The sequence below is a fragment of the Monodelphis domestica genome, chromosome 3, assembly GCF_027887165.1.
Source record: "Monodelphis domestica isolate mMonDom1 chromosome 3, mMonDom1.pri, whole genome shotgun sequence".
NCBI classification, from domain to species: domain Eukaryota; kingdom Metazoa; phylum Chordata; class Mammalia; order Didelphimorphia; family Didelphidae; genus Monodelphis; species Monodelphis domestica.
The window spans coordinates 445145577-445173205 of NC_077229.1; the positions used below are offsets into that span (position 1 = coordinate 445145577).

Consider the following 27629-nt stretch of genomic DNA (forward strand, 5'->3'; position numbering starts at 1 on the left):
TGAACAGTATCTATAAATGAACAATTTACTGTACTCAAAATTAAAGAAGAGGAAAGGAGTAGATTCTGTTGTATTTGAGAAATGAATAGAAAATAAAAATTAAAAAATAGCATTTCAAATGATCAGTTGTACACTTTAGCATACATTTTTGTGACTTTTGACACAAAAGCCAAATTAAAAAAAAATATTTTCATTTTAATAACAAATTTCCACATGAGTTTTCTGAAGTTATATAATCTATACTATCTCCTTCCCTTCTTCCATTCCCACTCCTGGATCTGGCAATCAATTCAGTCTGGGCTATACATGTACTATCATGCAAAACAGGTTTCCATATTATTCATTTTTAAATGAATAATTTATTATATTTACACATATCTATATTATAAATAAATGATAGTATAAATATATAAAATATAATATATGAATCCAAAATCCTAAAATATATAACCAAATAAACAAGTGATAAATCATATGCTTCCATATGCATTCTTATTCCAACAATTCTTTCTTGGAGATGGATAGCATTATTTTTTCATAAGTCCCTCAGAATCGATCATTGTATTGCTGAGAGTTGCTGTTGCTGTGTACAATGTTTTCCTGGTTCTGCTCATTTTACTCTGTAGCTCTTTCCAGCTCTTTCTGAAAATCATCTTGTTCATCATTTGTTACAGCACATAGTAGTCCACCCCTATCATAAACTAGAATTTGTTCAGCCATTTCCCAATTGAAGGACATCCCTTTAATTTCTGATTCTTTACCACCACAAAGAGAACAGCTATAAATGTTTTTATACAAATAGGATGGCCCTTTCCTATTTTTTTTTATCACTTTGGGATATAGACCTAGTAGTGGTATTCCTGGATCAAAGGGTACACATTCTTTTCTAGCCCTTTGGGCATAATTCCAAATTGCCCTTCAGAATGCTTGTAAGTTCACAACTCTACCAGCAATGCATTAATTTCCCAATTTTGCCACAGTTCCTCCAATATTTATCATCATCCTTTAATGTCATATTGGCCAATCTGATAGGTTTGAGGTGGTGCTTCAGAGTTGTTTTAATTTGTATTGCTTTAATAAAGAGTGATTTAAAAAATTTTATATGATTATTGATTGCTTTGATTTCTTCATCTGAAAACTGTCTCTTCGTGTCCTTTGACGATTTATCATTTGGGGAATGACTTGTATTCTTATAAATTTGATTTAGTTCTTCATATATTTGATAAATGTGAGCTTTATCAAAGAAATGTGTTAAAAATCTTTTTCTCAGTTTGTTGCTTCCCTTCTAATTTTGGTTACACTGGTTTTGTTTGTACAAAACCTTTTTAATTTAATATAATCTAAATTATTGATTTTATATCTTGTAATATTCTCTAACACTTGTTTAGCCATAAATTCTTCCCTTCTCCATAGATCTAGCAGGTAAACTATTCTTATTGCCCTAATTTACTTATATCACTCTTTATAATTGTATCATATTCCTATTTTGACCTTATCTTGGCATAGGGTCTGAGATATTGATCTAAACCTAATTTTTGCCATATTGTTTTCCCAGCAGTTTTTGTCAAATAGTGAGTACTTATCCCCAAAGCTGAGATCTTTGGGTTTATCAAATACTAGATTGATACCCCCAATCTATTCTAATAATCTATTCTTCCATTTCTTAGCCTGTACCAGATTGTTTTGATGATTACTGCTTTATAGTACAGTTTAAGATATAGTATCATCAAGCCACCATCCTTCACATTTTTTTCCATTACTTCCCTTGATATTCTTGATCTTTTCTTCTTCCAGATGAATGTTGTTATTATTTTTTCTAGTTCTATGAAAGTTTTTTTTTGGTAGTTTGATTGGTATGGCACTGAATAAGTAAATTAATTTAGATAGAATTATCATTTTTATTATAAAAACCCACCTTTTAACACCAATATTCTCTTACTGATGTTATCATGATTATAAATCATGGAACTTCAAGATTTCAAGAAATCAAAATTACTAAACACACAAAGGGCAATGATGGAAAGACAAATGGTGGGTATAAATACACAATATATTACTAATGATGACATGCACAAGGAATGGTATAAAGGCGTCATTAATGTCATGCATGTTTGGGAAAGGAATTCGAATAGTTATATATTAGGAGTGAGGGGTAACATCTATCATCTGAGTGTTGCACTAGTATCCATGAAATATTAAAATGTCCAAAGAAAGCTCTACCACACATTGGATAGGTCATCTATGGAGGATTTGTGGAAGGGCATGGGAATGAATCACACAGGATGAGAAGGAATGTATATATTCTGATCCATACTGGTGGAGGGAGTACTGACATTGATTAGACAAATTTTCTTTCCAAGTACAAGGATGTATATAAAGCAAATGGATTTCTGATCTCAGCAATGTGGATATTCCCTCCAATTATGCATACTGTAATCTATCTATGCCTGTTCATCCAGCAAGATTCTTACCAATATCCTCTTCTAAATTGGTGGTAGGGGGTTCCACTCCAAAGGGCAGAATCCTTGTTCACTTTCTTTGTAATTAGTAGAGTCTATGGCATGTCTATGGTAATCCTCCACTTTTCCCATTTGATCAGAACGCTTCTTTTTCAATCATATATTTCTTTGGAAATTTCTTATATTCTCATTCTTCCTCATAGTTCCTTTTCCCTTCTGTGTTACAGTCTGCTCACAGCCACCACACATCTTTCCACTGCCCTCTGAGTGATATTTATTGTCAATTCTTCAGAGATTGAGGTGTTCCATGACTCATAGCCATAGTACAACACTGGTTGAATATTGGTATTAAAAAATATGAACCTTTGTTTCAGGAAGAAGTTTAAGGTCATTAAAGGATCTTTGCAATTTCTCCAAACCAATCTGTGGGACCAGAAGGAAGCTGGCAACAATTTTGTGTTTTTAAATATTTCATGTGCTTCCTAGTCTAATAATTTCCCACCTAGTGACCAACTTGCTGGCAGTAAGCTTTTCTATTCTTAACTAGGCTGGTCGTCAGGCATTCTCTGTTTTAGTTGATTGTAGGGCTCAGAGTTGAGATCTTTTTCAGCTTGGTAGAATCTACCAGAGTTCAAATTCCACTTGCATGGTTCTGAGACCACAATGAGGCATCAAAGTAGAACTTGTGTGGAACTCTTTCTCATGTGAAATGTAGTTATCAATCTGTTATCACTAAAGTCACAGAGAGTTTAAAGGTCAATGTTTTAGGTAGAGATTGAGCATGATGGAGGAAATTCAAAATCTGAGACAGCTGATTAAAGCAGGAGAATTCTCAGGGGGGGGATTGTGGCTTAGAAGGTAATTACTTCATCACCAAATTGCTACCATATCAGAAATGGGCTCAGTCCATTGCTAAGACAATAATTGTTTCTGGAACAGATACAAGGACATCTAGGAAAACACAACATAGATGAGCATTCCATAGCACTTGTCCAACAAAAGCCACTCTTTTTCTTAGATGAAAAGAGTGACTATTTTCAAAATGTATTTTAAGAGTAGGGAATTTTTGCTAAAATGGGTGTAAGATCAAATATATCTTTGCAACATCTTTGTACACTTCATAAACCATTGTGAGTTTGTTCCAGGTAGGTGAATGTAGCTCATTATCTTTTGTTGGATTGTCAGGGGAAAGTTGAAAATAAATTTTTTCTTTCTTCTCAAAGTGAACATTATATGCTGGTGGAAGACAGAAGCAATGAGGAATGTTGGGAAGAACGGAATAGAAATAGAATAGATATAGAAGAGACTAAAAGTCAAAAGTCGGATTGGCCAGTAGAGTGATTTAGAAATGATGAAAGTGGCAGAATGCCTTATACTGATTTGGAGAAATAATTGGAAAAAGTTAAATGTCATAGAAAAGATATATATAGAACTAAAGTCTCTCTCCATCTCTGTCTGTCTGTCTCTGTCTGTCTCCCCCCCCCACTCTCTGTGAGAGAGCAGTTTTTGATATGAAGATGAATTGCTACCTAGTCACCTTAGAGATTTTTAAGTGATTTGAGTTTTCTCTCTAATAGTTGGTAACCTCACTTGAACTTTGCAATGGGATTACAGTTCTGGAATTCCTGACTACCTGTTATTTGATCCATATATCTGTCACTTCAGTTCCTGCAGTCTGTGGCATTATCTCTAGTAATGACATTTGGTGTTACTCTGTGGAAGTGTTATTACCATTCATTTAGGCTGAACATTGAGGTTCAGTTCAGATATTACCTGCCCCCAAAGAATTGAATTTACTGTGCTGTGAGGGAATGTGTTTACAAGTATTCCTTTTTATTAGGGAAGGGAGAGTGGTATAAAGAAAGATCAAATGCAGAGATTTAGCCAGACTCCAAGAAAGGTGCCCTTAGACCACTTACCCAAGCAGTTTGCATGTAGTTTCTGTGATTGTTTTAGAGAAAGAAGTTCAAGCTTCAGGAGAGAATCATACAGCAAGGTAAAGCTAAGGATTGGTCTTGTGAGAGTTCTTAACTCAAATTTCAGATACAATTTTCCAAAGGTCTTTCATATTTCACCCATGGGCTTTGATCTAGAAATCTTATGATAATAGGCTCTTCCCATCTTTGGGAATATCACATCCTGATCAATTAGGTGAGAGTGGTGTCAGGAATCCCAGGGCATAAGAAGAAAAATTCGTGCTAACACGGGTAGATAGAGCAGATTTTAGGTTCCTCTATATCCTTGGGTTTTCTTCTTTATTAGACCCACTGATTGAATGGAGTAAACATAGGAATTTAGTTTATGAATTCCTCTGCAAAATTTACAAGTTCTGCATCTAACAGAGATGAACTTGAATAGGAAGCAGTGCTATTTGTCACTGTAAATCCCTGGCAGCTTCCATCCATTCAGGGACAGCTTTCTTTGCCAGTGCTTTTGAATAATATGCTTCAGTATGCCAGCATGGATGCACCCATCATTCTATGACATAGAATGGCCCCTTCCTTTCACAAATACTCATTAAAAACAAAACAATTTGACTACATTTTATGCAGTAAGGGTTTATGCAATTAAAGAAGTAATTGCTTTTTAAAAATTATTTTGTGTCAGGAACAAATAGATTTGTCTCATTGTTGGCACTGACATCAGCCATATAACAGTAACTCTCTCAGTAAATCATAGATCTGAAGCAGGCTAGCTCCTGAAAGGACCTTAGCGGTCATTCGTCTCCAGCCTTGTTTTTCTACATAATGAGCCCTTGCCTATAGGTTTCTTTTCTTTTTAAAATAATGTTCAACTCTTTTGAAAGGATTCTCAGCCCAAATATCTTAATGCGGGGAAGCTTACAATGGATATTTTCCATCTTTGCATCGACTGAGTTCATTCTTGCTTCCCCACTGAAAGCCATTTTCAAGACGTCTAGTTCAAAATAAATACTCTTTTCACTTACCTCCCATGAATGTCTGAGTGCATGGAAGAATAAGTAAAATAGGGTTTCTTCATACTTCGTATTTTCACTCAGAATTAGGGAAAACGAGGAGCCCTGAACTCATCCCAGTATAGTGTGCATATGTCTTGTATAACAAATAACGTTACTTAAAATACTTGATAGCTAGCATAACTGACCATATTTAGAACAACAAAAATTATATAATTATTTCAATACATTCAGAAAAATCTTTGGCAAAATATAATACTCATTCCTATTAAAAATACCAGAAAGCACACAAATCAATGGAGTCTTCCTTAAAAGAATAAGTAGTATCTATCTAAAATTGTCAGTAAGCATTATCAATAAGAGATGAGCTTTAAGCCTTCCCAATAAGATCAGGGGTGAAGCAAGGATGCCCATTATCATCAATATTTTTAAATGTTGTTTTAGAAATGCTAGTTTTAGCAGTAAAACAAGAAAAAGCCAAAGGAATTAGAATGGGCAATGAGGAAACAAAACTATCATCTTTTGCACATAATATGATGCAATACTTAGAGAATCAACCAAAAATCATATGAACTAACAATGTTAGCAAAGTTGCAGGATATAAAATAAAGCCACATAAATAATCAAGATTTCTGTGTATATACAATAAAGTAAAGTAGCAAGAGATATTCCATTTAAAACAACTGCAGACAATATAAAATACTTGAGATTCTACCTACTAAGACAAACCCAGGAACAATATGAACAAATTACAAAACATTTTTTAATTCAGTCAGAGCTAAACAATTGGAGAAATCTTAATTACTCCTTGGTAGGCTGAGCCAATATAATAAAAATGATTATTCTACCTAAACAAATGTACCTATTCAGTGCTATGCAAATCAAAGCTCTGAAAAATTATCTTATTGAGATAGGAAAGTTAATAACAAAATTCATCCAGAAGAATGTAAAGTTCAATAATATCAAGGTCAAGAATAGCAAAGGGAATGAATGTTTAAAAAAAACAACAACCTGTGAAGGTGGCTTAGCAGCAACAGTTCTCAAATCATATTACAAAGCAGAAATCATCAAAACAATTTGCTTTTGGCTGAGAAATGGAGTTTGGGATCAGTGGAGTAGATTAGGTACACAATACATAATAGACAATTACCATAGTAATCTAGTGTTTGACAAACCCAAAGAACTAAGATATGAGGAAGAAAAATCTCTACTTGACAAAAATTCCTGTGAAAATTGGAAAGGATTTTGGCAGCAAGTAGATATAAACCAACTTCACACACCATATACAGAAATAAGGTTAAAATGGGTACATGATTTGCACATAAAGGGTGATATAAGCAAACTAGGGAAACATGGAATATTTTACCTGTCAGAGTTATGGATAAGGAAAGAATTTATGACCAAGCAAGAGATAGAGAGCATTATGGGATATAAAATGAATAATTTTGATTACTTCAAATTAAAAAGGTTTTGCAAAAACAAAACAAACACAGGCAAGATTAGGAGAACAGGAAATAGGAAAAATTTCATATCAAATTTCTCAGAAGAAGGCTTCACTTCTCAAGTATAAAGAAAATTATTCAAATTTATAAGAATATAACTCATTCCTCAATTTAAAAACAGTCATAGGATATAAACAGGCAGTTTTCAGGAGAAATCAAAGTTCTCTACAATCATATGAAAAAATATTCTAAATCACTATTGAATACAGTAGTGATGGTGAACCTTTTAGAGAATGTGTGCTGTACCCCCAAGAGACTGAATGCCGTGCTCCCCCCCTCCAAGTACCAGGCATGCCTTGTCCCACCCTGTTAGCCCACATAGGGGAGGTAGGAAGCACTCCTATTGGGCTGCTGGGCAGAGAGGCAAGAGAAGTGAGGAGTGCCCCAAGGGAGTATAGTGAGGGGAAGGGGAGTGGCCCAAGTACTCTGCTCCCCTCTAGCTCTGCCACCTGTGAGCCACCTACCTTATCCTCTATGTGTTTCCATTGGGCTTCTGGGCAGAGGGGCAGGTGATGTGAAAAAATGCCATCAGGCATGATGGAGGGGGGTGTGAAACAGCTCTACCTGAGTCTTTCTGCCTTTCTAGTAATGAACTTGGAGGGGGGGGAGGCAGTGCAAGTGGTCACAGAGAGTGCTTTGCTTGCCATTTTTGGCACCTGTGCTGTAGGTTCACCAACACTGGACTAGAGAAATGTAAATTAAAACAACCCTGAGGTACCACCTCATACATATCAGATTAGCTAATATTAGGGAAAAGGAAAATGACAAATGGAGAGGATGTGGAAAAATAAGGATACTAATGCACTCTTGGTGGAGTTTTGAACTGTTCCAAACCTTTCTGGAGAGCAATTTCAAATTATACACAAAGGATTATAAAACCATGTATCCCTTTAGATTCTGCAATGCCACTATTAAATCTATATCCTAAAAAGACCAAGGAAAAAGGGAAAGCACCTGTATACAACAAAAATATTTGTAGCAGCTCTTTTTGTGGTGGCAAAGAAATGGAAATGGAGGGATGCCAATCAATTGGGGAATGGTCAAACAAGTTGTGGTACATGATTGTGATAGAATTCTTTTCTACTATAAGAAATGATAGATAGCTACTTTTAACCTTATTTGAACTGATGCTAAGTGAAGTGAGTAGAACAGGAGACAATTTACACAGTAACAGTAATATTATATGATGATTAATTATGAATAACTCAACTTCTCTGAATTAAGACAATTTCAAAGGACTTATGATGAAAAATGCTATCCATCTCCAGAGAAAGAACCAATGAGTCTGAATACATATTAAAGTAAGCTTTTGAATTTTCCTTCCTTCCTTCCTTCCTTCCTTCCTTCCTTCCTTCCTTCCTTCCTTCCTTCCTTCCTTCCTTCCTTCCTTCCTTCCTTCCTTCCTTCCTTCCTTCCTTCCTTCCTTCCTTCCTTCCTTCTTTCTTCCTTTTGTTTCAATGGTTAGTAACTCTGTTCTTCACCATATGCTCTACTCTTCAATACTGATTACTTTCAGAGCATTTTTCTGGGCCTTATGGTTGATTGAGTCCATGATCTTTTGGTTCTGAACTGGTCTATCAAGCCAATCAGAAAAGAATGAGAAGTCAGTGATAGAAAGTATTTCACTTTGATGTGCCTGACCCTCCCCATTGAACCCCTTGCAATCTGAGACTCTGATCATTCATTATTCTGTTACGTGATTTTGGAAACTATGTTAAACATTTCTCTTCTCAGTGTAACATCAGCCATTTAGAATATCAGAGTAAGATTATTAGTTCTGGGGCAGCAATCTCAGTAAATTGAGACCCAGACTTAGAGATGTGAGAGGTTCTGGGTTCAAATCTGACTTCAGATATTTCCTAGATGTGTGACTCTGGACAAGTTACTTAACCTCTGTTGCCTAGCCCTTACTGCTCTTCTGTCTTGGAACCAATACATAATATTGATTCTAAGATAGAAGGTAAGGATTTATTTAAAAAAAGATTATTAGTTCTATGGAAGAGAAGTATGGATCTTTTTTTTTCTTTTCAATGAAACTAGTAGAGGGGCTAGGAGTAGCAGTGCTGAAACATCCATCTATCTCTGCTCCAAGGGGGATGAGGAATTTACAAGCTCCCTGTGGCTACCTATACAATTACATGGCTTATAGACTATCAAGCTGTATGTCCCATTGGCCCCATACCTCAGCCTAGCATGAGCCTTGGGCAAAGTTTACAAACTTAGAGATATGTTCCTTGTTTCTGTGACTAAATTTGTTGTGACCAATCTCCTGTACAACAGAAGGGATATATTTCTTTCCATGACTAGTGAAGGCACATTTTTCTGTAGAGGTACCTTCAGATACCATGGCATCCTTATCCACTCAGTGGAGAAGTGGAAAGAGCATTTGAATTCAAGAGAGCTAATAATGGAGAAGCATAGCACCAGTTATCTAGTCACTTGATGAGGATTTTTTTTTTTTTTGGCCATGGAGAAATAAGAGAGAGAACCCTGCGAACTAGTAAGTATAGTGTGAAAAATTTCTTCCAAATTAAAACTGGTAGGTACTAATCATGACAATCACTAAGCAATGTCTAGAAGAATGAAATTTTATTTTAACAGACAGGAAAATACATCTAATTCATGTGAGAGCTATCATTGAGTCAACTGTCTGTGTATAGTCAGACTGCTGACTCATCAGAGCTAAGATCAAAATTTATAATGAGAAGAAAGAATAATAATGAGAAAAATATATGGCATACAATTAAGAAGACTTGACTCAAACCATATATAGAGCATTTAAAAAAGAGAAAGGGGCAACAGAAATAATTTCAATACCAACTATGATAATTTCATCCAGATACTAAACCAATATAAGTTAATTGCTACAATAGGGAGGCCAAAAGAGCCAAAAAAAAGTACTAGTGAATATTTGACCTATTTGCCAAATGGAGAGAGAGAGAGAGCTGCCAAAAACAATTTAGAATTTAAATTCATCATTTAAATCTTAAGAAGGAGGAGGATGGATGATTATGAACAGTGTCCTTTCACAAAACAGAATGAAGCACTGGAAGGTAACAACAGTATAAAGGAAGATTTCCATCTCAGGAAGTTGCTAATCACTTTTTACTGATCCCAAACTTCCTATAACTGTAAAGGTATTTTTAAAAATATTGTAATGTATTCTTTTAACATTTACCAATTACATTTTTTCTCTTTCATAGGCCTATTTCTTTTGTTTTTTTTTTAATTACATGTTATTGTTTTCTAAAATTTACAGTTCAAATTCTCTCCCTCCCTCCCTTCTCTTTCCCTTCCTACAGCTGGTAAATATAGGTTATTCCAGTGCTGTTATGCCAAGCATGTTTCTATATTCCCCATGTCATGGAAGAAGACATATGTTGCACATACAAAAAAAAGCTCATGAAGGAAATAAAGTAAAAAATGCATTCAGACTTCAACAGTTCTTTTATGGTTGTGGATAGCATTTTTCATCATGAGTCCTTTGAGGTTGTCTTGGATCTTTTCATTGCTGATAATAGTTTAGTTTTTTACAATTGATGATCATACAATATTTCTGTTAATGTACACATTGTTCTCCTGGTTTTGCTCACTTCACTTTGCATCAGTTCATATAAATCTTTCCAGGTTTTTAAAAACTCATGTTGTTTGTCATTTCTTATGGCTCAACAGTTTTCTATTACAACCACGTACCACAACTTGTTCATCTGTTCCCCAATCGATGGCATGTATTTTCAATATAAACTGTGCTATGTGACGAGACCTGGAAAACCATTACTTCTAAAGAACAAAAGATGAACATCACACAGAGGGCAATGTAAAGGTGGATGTGTGTAGGCTGAAAACGTACTCTGAAGGAACTCTAAAAAAGCATAAATGTAAATGATATTATCAATGAATTGCATGACAGAAAGAGAAGAAGGACTGGTTACATGGAACTAGTAAGGGATGACTGAAGGATGGCTATGGTGCTTTATTTATACTCTTGGGATTTGGGGAGAAATTGAGAAAGGTCTCCATCATATTGGGTAGATTCCCTGTGGTGAATTTTTAAGAGAACAAGGCTGAGAGTAGTATGGCATGGGCAAGCATGAATGGGTTTAAAGGCAACTTTTAAGTTAATGAGATCACAGGTCCATTTGAATTTTTAATTACTGAATGGAAGATGGCTTAGGCTATCATTAGGTCATTGATCTAATCTTGTATACATTTGCATAGCATTAAGTGCTAAGAAGAAGACTGTAATGTTGGTATATGTTTATGTGATAGAGGTTGTTACCATCTTTAGAAAAATCAATCAATCATCAGTATTGACTAAGCATTTACTATGTACTCTATGCTGTGCTAAGAAAAAGCAAAAACAACCCTTGCCTTCAAGGAACTTGCCAAAAGATTCTATAATGTGCTTGTAATCATCAGTGCAAATGATGCAGGCACAGCTATAGTAGTAAGTAAGGAAACTTTTTGATCCCTACAATAACCAATGTTTCTTTTGATGTTTTATGAATGGTCCTGTTCTGTAGATGGCCTTGCTTTTTAGTTGTAAGCAATTTTAAGCATAGCTCTAGCCCTATAAGGGGAAGTGTCAGTGGTAAGAAAGTGATTTACATTCATTGTAATATTCTAGTAAAGTCAGTAGCTACATGACATTTTGAAAAACATCCTTATGTTAGGAAATCTAGTGCCACAGAACATGAGTTTTCTAGTAGGCAATGAAGTTGTCTTTCATGAAAGAAAGATGAGAGCAGGAATGAATAATGCCAAAGGAAATTTGAATCTCATGTTTTATTCTGGATGTCTAATGTCTAATGAATTGCAGTAGTTTATTTGGTTGAATGGACTGAACACCAGCAGAAAAAATGTGAAAGCCCTAGACAGTGACCCTGAAAATTTCAAGTTCCTCCCTCCCTCCTCCTTTCTCTGTCCCTTCCTTCATTCCTCCCTTTGTTCCTTCATTCCTTCTCTTCTTCCTTCCTTCCCCCTTCTCATCTGCCTACTTGCTTGCCTGCCTTTCTTCCTTTTTTCTGCCTTTCATTTTTCTTTCTTTTCTCATATATTGAAATATATAGAAGTTTTTGGAATTTTCTATAAGTTCATCCTTTGTTGGTACTATGATCTGAATAGCATGGAAATATGATCCAAGTAGCATGAAAATAGCATCTACCATACTTGCAATTCTAATAAACAAAGATTTTTTTTTTAAACCCTTATCTTCCACCTTGGAGTCAATACTGTGTATTGGCTCCAGGGCCGAAGAGTGGTAAGGGCTAGGCAATAGGGTTGAAGTGACTTGCCCAGGGTCACACAGCTGGGAAGTGTCTGAGGCCAGATTTGAACCTAGGACCTCCAGTCTCTAGGCCAGGCTCTCAATCCACTGAGCTACCCAGCTGCCCCCTAAACAAAGATTTCCATGACATACTGGAAAAATCTAGGTATAGTATGAATTCTAAAGTTAAAATGCTTAGCTGATGAATCATCATGGCCATATAGGAATTTTTAGGATTTAAACCTAGAAGTTATCTTTGCCATTATCCAATCCAAACCTTGCATTTTATACATGAGAAAACTTATGCTCAAATAAAGTGATTTTGCCCAAGATAACATCAATGTATAAGTTTGAGCAAAGTCATATTTTACAAAGAGTTCTTCTGAGCAAAAACAAATATGTGGTCACTGACTGTAGGCTTTACATGTGGGTACTGCTTAAGCACCTTTATTCACAGGACACACAGACTCCACAAAATCTCATTTCATTGTTGGGCTCTAAGGCTCACACAATTGGTGCAATGAACAGATTATGTGTGACTTATTCAAGGATGCCATGTTTGAGTAGATGTTTGAGCTCCTCATCTCCTTTCCCCTTTGGAGTAAAAGGCCCCATGGCTAGCCTTCAAGTGAATTGGTGCAATTACTGGATCTCAAAGGAATGATATTGGGTTCCCTGTTGTAAACTTGAAGAACCATGGAGAACATGATTCCTTGGAGAACATGTTCCATGGAGAACACATCCTTCTCCAAGGATCTTTGAGAGAATATTTTGGCAGGTATCTTTGCTAATTAATGATACCCCAACTTCAGTCTTGCAGTTTGGGTAATTTATGTGTACAAGTATAAAAACTGCAATTCTCCATGGCATCTTGTCATTGGCCTTCTGAATTTGATATAATTCTGAGAGTTTATTGGCATGCAATTCCTGAAATTAATTGCTATGATCATTCCTGGGCTTTCTTCAAGTGCATCTAGAGTAGCAAGCTGTTGTTTATCCTTTGTTTCAAAGAGAACCAAGGATATCATGGGATGAGATCTTGACTTGCTTGTGAATTGGATTTAAGTAAGGCAACCTTGTACAGAGTTATCTGCCTTCCTCTCTCTTTCAGGATCATCAGATTCTAGTGGCAAGTCCAAAGTCAGGACACCTAGCAACAGCCTGTGATGCAGTGGATGACCTTGGCTTCTTCAAAATTTAACCAAGCACTAAGCACTACATAGTATAGGGTGTTCCAGGATGACTAGCACCTCTGGTGTGAGGGCTCATCAGTGCCCTTTTCAGGTCTACTCATTCTCTTTTGGTATCTACTTCTCAGGCAATTCTCACCTTTGGTTCCAAGAAACTATAATGTACTCAGCAGCCAAACCCTGAGAATAGTGATCTTGGTGTGAAAATAAGCACAGCAACCTCTCTCAAAGTGACCCTTCTCCAAGAATTTCATCAATTGTCTCTTTACAGTTAGAAATGACCTTACAGGTTATCTAGATCAATCCCATTATTTTAAAGATGAGACTCCTGAGGTCCAGGGAATTTAAGCAACTAACCCAAGTTCATAGGTATTAAGTTGTAGAACTGAGTTTCTAACCCATGTCCTCTGACTCCACTCTGTTTCCATTAGCTGTCTCTCCAGTCTTCATTCTGCATTCTTGAATCTATCAATAGAGCATCACTGTAGTCCTCCACAGAGGCTAGTATGTCTGAATTATACAACAATAATAATAGCTAGCATTTGATGTAGTATTTTAAGGTTTACAAACTGCCTTACAAATATTATCTCATTTTATCCATACAATAACTCTGAAAGAGAGGGGTTGTTAATACCCATTTTACAGATGAGGAAACTGAGGCCTACTAGTTAAGTGATATGCCCAAGATCAACAAAAGGTATATGAGGCAGCATTTGCATTCAGGTCATCTTCCTTACCCTAAGGCCAGCATTCTGTCCACTGAGCCCTCTAGCTTCCTAGCCTGGCACATTATCCTTCTTTTGCTCTCACTCCTGATCTCTCTATCCTCCCTTAAATCCTGCCTTCTATAGGAGACCTTTCCTAGCACTTCTTAATTCCAATATTTTCCTTCTAATTTATTTCTTATTTAACATGTATATAGCTTACTATGTATATATTTGTTTGAATGTTGTCTTCCCTGTGGTTGGGACTGACCCTTGCCTACTTTTGTATCCCCAGTACTTGCTTAGCACTGGCACATAGTAGTGTAAGATTAAAATTAATATCCAATAACTCCAAGTATTATATTTTATAAAGTTTTTTAATAATCACTTGAAGTAGAAAGAAAGTAAAACCAAAAGAAATAGAAGTTCTAACCTAATTATCTAACAAAAAGTAAACCCACATGTGTAGATTCTCCTGCCTGGAATAAAGCCTGATTTCCCAGCTGCAATCAGGGAAAAAGAGAGTAAGGGATGGAGCTACACAAAATTTATATCCTCCCTATGTTAGCATGTAACATGAGAAGGAAAGTGGGAAGCTGGGAAAGAGAGTTCTAGGGTTCAGATTCTAATTTCACAGTAGGTACTAAATGTTTGATTGGTTTGTCTACAGATACTTAAAAATATGCAGTATCTCTGATCTCTTGATACTATTGATAAGAATTTCTTTGGGTCAGAAATTGCACCAATACTTTGAGTATTTCAGTTTCTGTTGCTTGTGGTTCAGTCTCACTGGTGATTCTCTTAATTTGGTCCATTACAAATGTTAACTTTGCTTTGATCAAGAGGTTCTGTTCAAAGATTTCATCATGAGCTACATGATTCTGTAATGTCACCTAAGAAAACCTTCCAGTGACAATATTGAGTCAGATGATATGAGGGCCATTGTTCTATGCATTATGGAGCCTATGTAGCTGTCCAAGGAGGATTAGCATCTCTGGTGGAAGGACCAGTGTTCTGCTCACTATGCCACCCACCTAACTGCCCATGGAAGACTAGTACCTCTGGTGAGAGATCCAGTGTTCTATACACTATGGTGTCTACCCAGTTGTCCAAGGAGTATCAGAATTTCTGAGTAAGGGCCAGTGTCCTGTGCATTATGGCTCCCATCTAACTGCCCATGAATGACTAGCACTTCTGGTGAGAGAGCCAGTATTCTGTGCACTGTGGTACCCACCTAGCTGCCCATGGAAGACTAGACCTCTGGTGAGAAAGCCAGTATTCTGTGCACTGTGGCACCCACCTAGCTTCCCAGAGAGGACTAGTACCTATAAATGAAGATATTGGGCAATGACAAATGGATCTGCAGAAAAAAGCAAGGAGCTCAGAACTTTGTGACACCAATGGAACCTTGAAGTTAGCAGTTAAGCAGCTTGAGCTGGCTGAGAATTCATTCCTCCTCTGGGTGTTTGACTAGAAGGTGGAAGACAGATCTCTTCATCTCCTCTATATCCATTGCCTTCTATATAGACTGTGAGCTGCAGAGAAATTTGGTTTAGCCCAAAGAGACTTGTCAGCAGTATTGTGAATATCTACCCTTAGGGGAAAATAATTCTGTTTCTGAACTGACTATATTTCAAATCTTCAATCAACATGATAATTTAGAGATTAGGGAGAACCTAATGTCCCTCTTCCCTTCCCCTAACCTCTTCTTACCCCTTCTCCCCAAGGAATAAAAATCTCTTTAGTTAAAGGACTAGTTGTGGGATTTGATTATTAGGGGGAAAATATCCAAACCGTACCATCTGTGAGAAGACCATTTCCCAGACAGTTGAAAGGGAAAAGGAAGTAGTATAGGAGAGGGGCTCAAGATTCAGTCTTTTCCCTGGCTTGCTTCCTAGTGCAAAAAATTCCCCCCTACTATAATTCACCAAGTTTTATTATTTACTACAAACCCCAGGTATGAGGGCTTATTGATCTCATCAATCTTTGATGTCTACCTTTCACCTAACTCCTACTTATACCTCCAAGAAGCTGTATCATGTGCAGGGGCCACACACTGGTAAAACTATCTCCACAGATATGCTAAATCAGGTTGAGGGTAACTAATAATCCTCAATCCCATCAGTGAGTTAGGGGGAAGTCTAACCCATGCTTGTGAAGACTTCCCTCAGCAGAATGGGTAGCTGAGAATAATTTATTCCAACAGCTGTGAAGATGGAGGAAGTGGTGCTATAGAGAACTTAGAGCTTGGTCAGGCATCAAAGAAGCTAAGGCCATCCATTGTGTCCTAGGCTGTTGCCAGTCATCCTGATTTTTGTCTTGCCACTAGACTTAGATGACTCTGGAAAAGAGACTGATAACTGTGTGCAACTCTGCCTCATTTACATCCAACTCACATGAAAGTCAAAACATCATCCTGTGATGTCATGGGTCCACTTAGAAAATGAAGTCCTAACAACAAATAACCCTCATCAATCTGTTATTTGCTTTCGGGAAATATAAATCTCAGCAAAGTGACTGATGGTGCCCATAAGAAGGGTACTTTCACCAATTATGTAAGTTCATAAAATGTTATAGTTTTTGATGAAGCAGTGGTAGTAGAGTATGTTATTAAGGCATACATTTGTGACCTACAAACTATAAGGAACACAGCATTCTTTTCAAGGTTTTCTATTTTCATTTGCTTCAAGATAGAAATATAGTCACTCTCGAAAGTAATTCAAAGATATTGGCTGGCTGACATGTGTCACATATGATTGCAATGTGTCACAAAATAGCTTGGTCACATTCTTGGATGGAAATTATATTCAAATGGATGTTCAGAGCTATTGAAAAAAGAATTGGGTTTTATTATTTATAATTGCCCAACTTCAGGATTCCATTCTCTTTGCCAGAAAACATTTTGTGTCCTCCAGTAATAAACATTCAGAGGACAAGAAGACTTTTCACGTGACTCAATTTTATTACAGGATACTACTCTAGAAATCATTGCATCCTACAACTATGAGAGGTCAAAAGATGACAAAACATCATGTAAATCAAAGGTAATCAAAACTTCTACATTATAACAAACCATTCAACGGCATGCATATACAACCAGGAAAAAATATTTTTTAAAACTACTTGTATCATTTTGTGCCTATATTAAATTTCATGGGTAAAGTTAGGTCTTTTGAATGGTAAATTTGGAGCTGTGATAAATTGAAAGATTTTGACATTCTACCCTTAGAGAGTAGTTTCAATTCAGGATATTGAAACCAGATGAATTTTAGAATAGGCATACAATACTAGATCTGGAAGGGACATTAGAAGGGATCTAAATGAGTCTGAATGAGATCAAAGAAGTGACAGTCATAGAGTAAGAGTCCTAATGAGAACCTCAACTACAAAGGCCTCAGATCCAAGAAAATTTGTTCTTGGCTCAGACCTAACATATTTTTGGCAACAAAGGTCACTGTATCTGGATATTTGGTACAATAAGATGAAACCATTTTTATTACTTTTGCAAAAGGAAGTTGTTATCGTTCAGTTGTTTTCAACTCTTTATGAACCCATTTGGGGTTTTTTTTTTGGCCAAGATGCTAGAGTGGTTTGTCATTTTTTTATCCAACTTATTTTACAGATGAGAAAACTGAGGCAAATGAGGTTAAGTGATTTGATCTGGGCTACACAGCTAGTGAGTATATGAGGCCAGAGTTGAACTTGGTAAGATGAGTCTGTCTGACTGCAAGCATAGTACTCTATCCACTGAGCTACCTACCTGCCCCAAAGGAAAAGTACTATAAAATGGACTTGAACCCAGGTTGAATAAATAACTAAAGTTTTAACTTTTCCTTCTCTGAGACCCTCTAATCAGAATCCACATCTTCCAAAAGGGTAGCATTGTACAGTAAAAGAGCACTATATTGAGAGTCAGGATGCTTGGGTTCTAATCCTAACTAAACTAGCTAGATAATCAGTGTGTGGTGAGTTGCTTAAAGTCTTCAGGTCATAGTTTCTATATCAGTGAAATAGGAAGTTTGAGAGGTGACTTTGATAATTTCTGAGACAATTCTAAAGTTTTATTTTTTAGGTAATCGTATAAATAATTAATACTATAATTGGTATTACTTTTACACAGCCAAATCAACTTTTTAGTTTTTGCCTTCTTTTGTCTTCTGACTTTATTTCTTCATTATGTATAATCATGAACATCCCTGCTCTCACCTGTGGCTCCAGGAAACTGTAGCATGTGTAGTATCCACATTCCGGTAACTCATCTCTATAGGCAGGATAAACCAGATTAAGAGTAACTGACAAGCCTCAAACCCATTGGTGAGGAAGGAGTGTGTTTACCCCAAGAGAGTCGAGTTATCCAGCAAAATGGGCAAATAAGTACAATTTCTTCCAAAGGCTATGAAGGTAAATGAGGCAGGCATGTGGAATGCTTAGAGCTTGGGCAGACATCAAAGATGCCAAGGTCATCTACTGCATCCTGGATCATCACCAGTCATTTTGACTTTTTTCTGGCTACTGGACTTTGATGACGGGAGAGATAATGAGGCTGTTGACTTTGTGCAACTCTGCCTCACTCAAATCCAACTCATGTAAGTTGAGCCGTCACCTTGTAATTTCATTGTTCTCCTTCCCCCCGCCCCCCCCCCCCCCACACACACGATCAAACTTCCCAATTTCTGAAGTTCTCTTATTCCCAGTACCCTCCCTTGTGTAGTCTGAATTCCCTATACACTCAGCCCAGGTTCTCTTATTTTTCTGTTGCCCACCATCCTTGATATATACAACAGAGGAGTCCTTGAACAACTATTCCCTGCTTCCTCTTCCTTGCCCTTGAGTAGGTGTTCTAGATGCTGAAGGGCTAGAAAATGCCTGGATCATGAATTTGGCAGCATTCTTTTCCCCTGGTACTCCATTAACTTCTTCAACACAGTCTTACATACAGTTCTACAAATTAGATGACAGTTAATTTTCATCAGGAGATTCCAAATCTTTGTAAATGAACCACTTCAGGACCTGCTTCTGAATCCCTCTGGTTTACACAGACACACACACACACACACATATACATACATTCACACACATATATATGTAGTAATACTAGATAATCTTGAAAGTATTCCTTTTGGTAGGAACTCTCTTTTTACCTCTTGGTATGATCACAATTTAATAACAGCACAACTATTTAAAAATTATTTTGGTTTCTCATGGCTATTTCAACTTTTTTGAATGAGGTTTATTTTTCTATTCCATTCAAAGTACAACAATAATTTATTTTTTTAAGCCTTTCTTTTTAATTGGCAAATTACTTTTAAAAATGTATTTAATTAGTCAATTTAGAACATTTCACCCTTGTTATAAGAATCATGTTCCTTCCCTCCCCTGTCCCCACCTCCTACCTTAGCCGAGGAGCAATTCCACTGGGTTTTACATGTATCCTTGATCAAAACCTATTTCCATACAATAATAATTTCTAGGACTTTTTAAGTAGATCATCACATCATCTGCAAAGAGTGATAGCCTGGTCTCCTCAGTGCTTATTTTAATACCTTCAATTTCTTTTTCTTCTCTAATTGCTACTGCTAGTGTTTCTAGTACAATGTTCAATAATAGAGGTGATAATGGGCATCCTTGTTTCACTCCTGATCTTATTGGGACAACAATAATTTCTAAAAGGAAATTGTGTTGGAGATTTGCTATTGGATTCTAACACCTGACCCAGCTGTCTTGAATGAAAACCCAAAGCTCTGTCTCTAGAAGAATTACACAAACTAACAATGTAGACAAAAGTGGGGAGGAGGCCAGGGCTTGGCCATTAGATGCTCCAGAGTCAGAGTTCCATGAGAGATTGAATGCTGGAATTATGCTCAAAGAGCTAGAAAATTTTGTATGCCTTAGACCTAGGAATACCACTATTAGGTTTATTTCCTCAGGTAACCAGGAAAAAAGAGCCGATATGTCTAAAATATTTATAACAGCTCTCTTTGGAGTGACAAAGAGCTGGAAACTGAAGAGATACCCAATAACTGAGAAATGATTAAACAAAGTGTGGCCTATGATTGTGAAGGAATACTACTGCACCATAAGAAATGATGATCAGTTTAATTTTGGGGAAATGTGGTAAAACCTACATGAAATTATGGAGAGGGAAAGGGGCAGAACCAAGAGAAAATCATATACACCAAAAGAAACACTGTTTGAAGAATGACTTGTGGCTTCACTTAGCTTTTCTCAGCTGAGTCCTTTGAGGTGTTGCGCAGCATGTCCTCCATTCGCTTTGTGCTTCCGCCTTGTTAGTCTCAGCTTCCTGTCCGTGGGCTACCAACTGTCTCTTCCCCACTCTCCCCCTCCATCCCCTTCCTCCTACCCTGGGAGACCCAGCTGTCAGTAGAGCCTCTGCCTGAGAGCTGCTTGGGTCTCAGTGCTAGTATATCACTAGATGCAGAATGTTCCCTTTTAACATCTTTGTCCCATCTGCATAACTTCTATAGACTTTCACTGTGGGAATCAGAGTTCTTCATATCTAGAGAAACACTTGGAATCACAGTCTTTCAGGGCATCCAGAGAACCAGATGTGCCTGCCATTGCGTACAGTGCAGGTGGGCTTCTAGGCAAGAAATCCCTACCAATCCATCCTGGAGGATCCCACACTGATGACTCCGCCTTCCTCTGGCATGCGCAGTAAGGCTCTATGGAAAAAGCCGGTCATCCCAGATCGGAAGTACCAACAGCTTTCCAAGGATGGAGAAACTAGTTTGTCCTCTCCTTCCATAACCCCCTCAGCTTCTAGTGACCAAATGAACAAGGTCCCAGTGGTAAAGGCCAAAGCTATGCATGCCATCATGAATTCTCTAACTACAAAAGAGACACAAGAAAGCATCCAATGCTTTGAACAGCCAGCAGGGCTGAGAGCCGCAGGATATACTCCCCATAAAAGGCTTCACCGAAGAAGCCAAGTATCATTATGTGATAGAGGCAGTCCATAAATTGACATTGCAAAATGGAGAAATAACAAAAGATGATAGACTGTTTCAGCCCAGTCCACTCCAAATAGCACACCCCATTCTTCTCCCAGGCAAAAGCCCAGAGGCTAGTTTGCTCCTAGATCTTCTAATTCTTTACTGGGCCTAGACATCAGCAGTATGAACTCTGGAAATGGAGATAGAGACAAACCCTCATCTGAAAAATGAAGCCGTTTTGAAACAAGAACTCTTTAGAAATCCAATTTGGGTTTTAGTATCCAGTTCTACAGAGGTACTCAGAAACCATCACCAGTCGAGGTTATTTGGGCTGAGGCTAATAGAATTGCAGAAGATCCAGCAGCCTTCAAGTCACTTCTAGTAATGGAAGGAAAGAAACCAGCTCCAGGGGTCCATAACCAAGAGACATGAATGTGTTGACTCCCACAAGGTTCTAAAGCTCCCTTTTCATATGAGCAAAGTTGCTTTTCTTGCTGACCCACTGTTATGTAGAGAGGGTATTGCAGACAGACTTTTTCTTTTTCCCATCCACTTTTTACTGAGCATAGGAAAAATGTCATCCAATTACAATTCTGTTGATGAAGATAGTATTCCTGGGAAGGGAGTGGTTGTTTCTTTAAATATTTGTATTAAAGCTTGACTCTTTCTAATAGTAGAAGGCCTAGTTTGTAATGACCCAAAGTTGATCTGAATAACTTCTCACAGTAGTCAACCACACCGAACTACCAATCTATAGAACTAGATTGCAAGGGATGAGGGGAATAATTAAAATCTGGTAGATTTTGTTCAGCATATTTATCCAAGATATAAAAAAAAAAGAATGCTTTGTATGTGTCCAATACCAGAGAAAGAATTGAGAAATAGAAATAATTAAGACATAGTTTTGTATATGCATATATCTTTTTGCCAAATGATATCTTCTCCAATGGGGGAAAGGAGGGAGGGAAGGAGTTAACTGTATATTTTAATGTAAACAATTAAATAAAAAAGAACAAATGAGGATAGGAATATTAATTCTCAGAGGGTCAGGTCTACAACCCTTAGGAAGATTGGAGAGAGAGTCAGGCCATCTGTAACCAGTAAAAAATGGTGTCTGGTTGTTGCTGTAGAACACTTCTTTAGGGTGGGGATGAAAGGGACAGTTTCCTTACAGTACAATTATAGTTCTAGGTTGTGGAAGTCGTGCCACTTCCAAGTCCCAAGCCTGGCTGTAGATGTGAGAGCTCCCACTTGTCACTAAGGCTGTTGATCGCCTACATGAAGAGTGGGAATTATGCTTTTTTATTCTGTTTTGTAAGAATGATCATCTTTCATAGGGAAGAGGTGGTAAGAGAAAACTAGAGAAATAAGCAGAGATGGTGAACAGCTGGGAATGTTCAAGGTTAAGGAGTTGTGGTAAAAGGGAGACATCTCTTCTGATTCAGGTCTACTGAGTACCTCTGACACCCCATGCCCAAATAACTAAAGTAAATTTCCTTTGGGACCACCCTTAGCATAATGCCAGAGGCAAAATGGATAAGACCAAAGCTGGAAGAGGTTTTCTGGACACCTGAGTTTTTAACCCTTCTTTTAGGTCTTAATGCCACTGGAGTCTCGTGAAGCCTATAGACACCTCAGAATAATGTTTTTCAGTGCATAAAATAAAAAAAAAATAGAATTACAAATTATATTGAAGTATAGTCATTAAATTTTTAAGAGTTCATGACCTCCATGTTAACACCTGAACTAGTGCATTTATCAAATCCCCTTGTTGTACAAATGAAGAAATCAAATCCTATGGAGACCTAAGTACCTTGTCCCAGGTCATATAAGTAATACCCATTAGCGGTGGGATGTGAAGACCAAGATCTTCATTGTGTTGTTCCTGCTGTTCATTCCAACCTGACCAACTTACTCATTATAAAAAAACAAAAAACAAACAAAAAAACCCACCTCTTTTAAAAGGAAAAATAAGTCTTTTATCCACAATAAGAGATAAAAGGTAATACTTGGGACAGTGCTGCCATGAATGAATTTCAATCAAACATACATTAGAATCTTTTCCTTTTAAAAAAAATAAAACTCTTACCTTCTGACTTGGAATCAATACAGAGCATCAAATTCCAAGGCAGAAGAGTGGTAAGAGGTAGGGAAAGGGATTTTATAACTTGCCCAGGGTCACACAGCTAGAAAGTGTCTGATGCCAAATTTGAACCCAGGACTTCCCATCCCTAGGTCTGGCTCTCCATTCACTCAATCCACATAAAGCTGCCCCCGTTTTTCCTTTTTTGAAAGGGGATGGAAGTGGTTAAGAATGAAGTAATGCTCTATATACCCCAAAAGGTGTATTCTACTGTGGGGAAATAATAGGAAGTGGGAACTAGGGGTGGTCAAAGTTAAGACTTCATAATTTTGTTTCAGGATGTCCTATTTATCTTTACTCAGACAAGAACAATCTGATAAATTATGCTTATTTTATATTTTTTAATCCTGTAATTAACATAGGAAGAGTTCCGATGTTAGTGTAAATTGAATGTCTCCTCAGCCTTTTCTGTAGTTTCACAGCCCCTAACACAGTTTAGGGTATGGAGTAAGTACTCAGTAACTACTTTCCTATTAAGCCATTAACTGATGGCACAGGCAACCCCTGCTGTTTGAGAGGCCTTGTGTGACACTTACCATTATTTTATAGGTGGTAGTTAGCAGGAGCAACGCTGGAGGCCCTTGATTTTCTCACAAGTATATTGGTTAGAATAAGCTACTATGAGAGGGGGGTGGGGTGGGAGAGACAGACAGACAGACAGACAGACAGAGACACAGACACAGAGACAGAGACAGACAGAGAGAAAGACAGAGAGACAGACAGAGAGACAGAGACAGAGAGAGATGGATGGATAGAGATGATAGAATGATAGAGATAGATATGTAGAGAGAAATGGGTAGATAGATGGACAGACAGACAGATATATATAGATTGATAGAGAAAGAGAGATTTAGATAGATAGATATAGAGAGATTGACAAATGCAAATGTAGATAGTTATGTAGCCCAATGTGCCTGTAGATAGACTGATAAAAATGTAGAAATATAGATGTAGATGTAGAAATAGAGCTAAAGATAGAGATGTAGATATAGAGAAATATGGATATATGTAGATAGAGATAGATAGATAGATAGACAGATAGATAGATAGATAGACAGACAGACAGACAGACAGACAGACAGACAGACAGACAGATAGATAGATAGATAGATAGATAGATAGATAGATAGATAGATATCGATGGATGGATGGATGGATGGATGGATGGATGGATAATTAGATATAGATGTGGAGGTAGATATAGATAGATACATACATACACATCTGATAGTTATATACCAAGGGATAATAGTTGAATTGAGAGTTGATGAAATTATTGAGGAAGAGAGGAGAAGAGGGCTCAGGACAGAGCCAGGGAGACACCTGTTTAATAGGCAGAAGAAGAGCCTGACAATGAGTGGCCACAAAATGTCAGACACGATTGAAAATGACTGAACAAGAATGTTGCAGGATGGGGATGGAAATCAAAACCTTGCAATAACATTCTCATCTAGAATTTCTCTGATACTCTATAGTGAGTGGGGAGGGGTGCTTTATTATCTCTTCTCCCGCCGGGCTATCACTGGTAGGTTTTTCATTTATCAGTGATTCAGCCTCCTCTCAGTTAGCCTTTCATGTACATTATTGTAGTTATGATGTTTGTCATTCTTTTTGGTTCTGCTTATTTCACTCTGCAATAATTCATACAGATCTTCCCATGTTTTTCCAAATTTCTCATATTTGTTATTTGTTACTGTGCCCTAAGATTCCATTATTTCCAGATGTCATGGGATTCTTTTGTTGTTGTCTTTGTCCTTTGTTTTTAGTTATTCCCTAACAGAAGGGCGTGTATTTTGTTTCCAATTCTTTGCTGTCACAAAGAGAACTGGTATACAGGGTGTTCTAAAAAACTTTAGTGACATTTTAAGCTTTAATAACTTCAGAAGTTTGAATGTTACAAATGTACCAAAAAGGTGATTTGGAAATTTACTTATGTAAATTTATTTTGTACTTGTTTAATTTCTGAATTCTGAATCATCATTTTAAAAGTTTAATGTGATGGAGTAACCTGTCATTAGGCACTGTATTTGTGAATTTCTGGCTGATAGTTTTTGAGATTGGAAGAATTCCTCCTGCTTGGCCATTTTATTCAGCTGATCCATAACCATCAGACTTTTCTTGTGGAGCCAACTTACAACTAGTTTAAGTCTCAAAACCTCATAGGTTAGGATTACAAATGTAATCATTTCAGTAACTAAATAGCAAATGAAATAATTTTACACTGTTCAAAATTTAGAGTAATGTTTATCACAAGATGATTGTTATATTAACTTTTAATAAGAAACATGAATATTGTAAGATTTTAAAATAATTAGCCTTTCAGATTTTTTTTTCAAACTTGGAATATTTATACTTCTAAAGTTATTAAAGCTCCAAATTGTACTCAGACTTTTGGAACATGCTGTTTATTGGTGGACATCATATTTTAGAAGGAATTTAAACAAATTGGAATATGTCTAGAGGCAAGTGCCTGAGATGGTAAAGGGAAGAGAAAACAATGAGTGCTGATTAAAGGTATTATTTCTGTCTTCAAGTATTTGAAGAGTCAAGTAAATAAGCATTATTAAACAGAGATTATTTTTATTTTCCTTGCTTTCAGAGTGCAGAAGCAGAAACAATGTGTAAAAATTTCAAAGAAGTAGCTATCAGTTTGATATAAAGTGAAAACTTCTGTCTACCTTTGGAATTGGCTTACCTTCTTCAATTTGAATTCTCTATCATTTTTGTTCAGTCATTTTTAGGTCCTACCTGACTCTTTGTGACCCCATTTGGGTTATTCTTGGCAAAGATACTGGAGTGGTTTGCCATTTTCTTCTCCAGCTCATTTTTACAGATGAGGAAACTGGACAAACAGGGTTAAGTGACTTACCCAGAGTTATATAGCTAGTAAGCAACATAGGACAGATTTGAATTCATAAAGATGAATCTTCCACACTCCAGGATTGGTGCTCTATCCACTATACCACCTGGTAGCCTGTGCAACTCATCTGTCACTGGACGTCTTCAAATGGAGACTATATAATCAAGTATTGGGGATATACATTATGGAGTATGAGTGAGGTGGGAATGATTTATTACAAATTCTGCATCTATGAATCTATGACAGACTATCTAATCAGTTACCAACTTCTGTCAAATGTTCATAATGGTTTGATTTAACACTTCATTTGTATACTGGTTACCACCTCTAGCTCCCACTTCCATGTCTCCAGTCTTTTTTCTCCAATCCTTTCTGTCTGTCCCTGATCATCTACCCAAAACACCATGCTCAGTATAGAGACAATGTGCTATAAAAGGAAGAACTTCTTCTGGGAGTAAGGGAAGCTAGATTCTAATTCTGACATCCCTACTAATTAGTTGCGTGAACTTGGGTGGGTCAAGTGAACTCTGAATCTCAATTTCCCCATCTGCAAAAGGAAGGACAAGTAACTCTACAAGCAGATATGGTTTTTTATTAACAAGTATGACTTAATCACCAAGCTTTTTGTTAATCAGCAATCAAAAAAGTATTTATTGAAAATCAATTCCATGCCAGTCTCTGTCACAAGGAGTTTAGATCAGTTGAAAAGACAAGACAATCAAACAAAACAATTAATGAACAAGATAGGACAATATACTGATTGAATAAGGAACTAGATTGCAGAGGACAGTCAATTAGAAAACTGGACAATATATAATAAGGTGTTAATTACATAGTGCATAAATAAAATACAAAATAAAGGAAGTAAAGGGAAGAAAAATCCAACATTAATTTGAGGCATCAAAAAAGGCTTTGTGGAGGAGATAGAAGAAAAAATAGAGAGAACAAATAATTTTTTTATTGGTTCAAGTAAAATCCATTGAGATAGAATAACATGGTAAGGATATTATGAAAATATGACAAACTTCCTTTGGTTCTAGGAGTCTAAAATATTAGATTCATAAATAGAACTGGAATAGAATTTAGAAAGCATCCAGGTCAATGTAATTGTTTTTAGAGATAAGGAAACTGAATAGTTGTGATATGTCCAAGGTCACACAGCTGTTTTGTGGTAGAGCCTAGTCTAAAATATATTTTTCTCTTTTTTTGAGGATGTTTTATTTTCCCAATTAATGTAATAACAATTTTCCACATAAGTTTTCTGAAGTTATGTGAGACAAATGATCTCCTTCCCTCCCTCACTTTTCCTCTTCTGGGAGCTGGTAAGTACAATAAGTACAGAAACCCCCAGCCATAGGTGAAAATCCATGAAGTAGTAGCTATATATATAATATATATATATATATGTATGTATAAAGGCTTTATTAGCCCTTCCTACTCTCCTCTAAACCTTTTCCACACTCTTATCAACCTTTCCCACACTCTTCTAAACACTGAGCTAATCAGCACCCGGGATTCAGAACATAGTGCTATGGTTGGTCGACTTTCATTCCATCAGCCAATAGTCTGCCATGCACAATCTCACTCTTTGGCAAACATGTGCAAGCTACAGTGATG

General features: G+C 36.9%; 1 protein-coding gene and 1 pseudogene across 4 annotated transcripts in view; both read left to right on the forward strand.

Annotated features, from left to right (window-relative positions):
• Positions 1 to 27629, forward strand: part of EGFLAM (EGF like, fibronectin type III and laminin G domains) — a 266219-nt gene that overhangs the window by 57422 nt on the left and 181168 nt on the right. The gene's annotated exons all lie outside the window — the stretch shown is intronic.
• LOC130458500 (putative monooxygenase p33MONOX) lies at positions 1149 to 27304 on the forward strand (annotated as a pseudogene).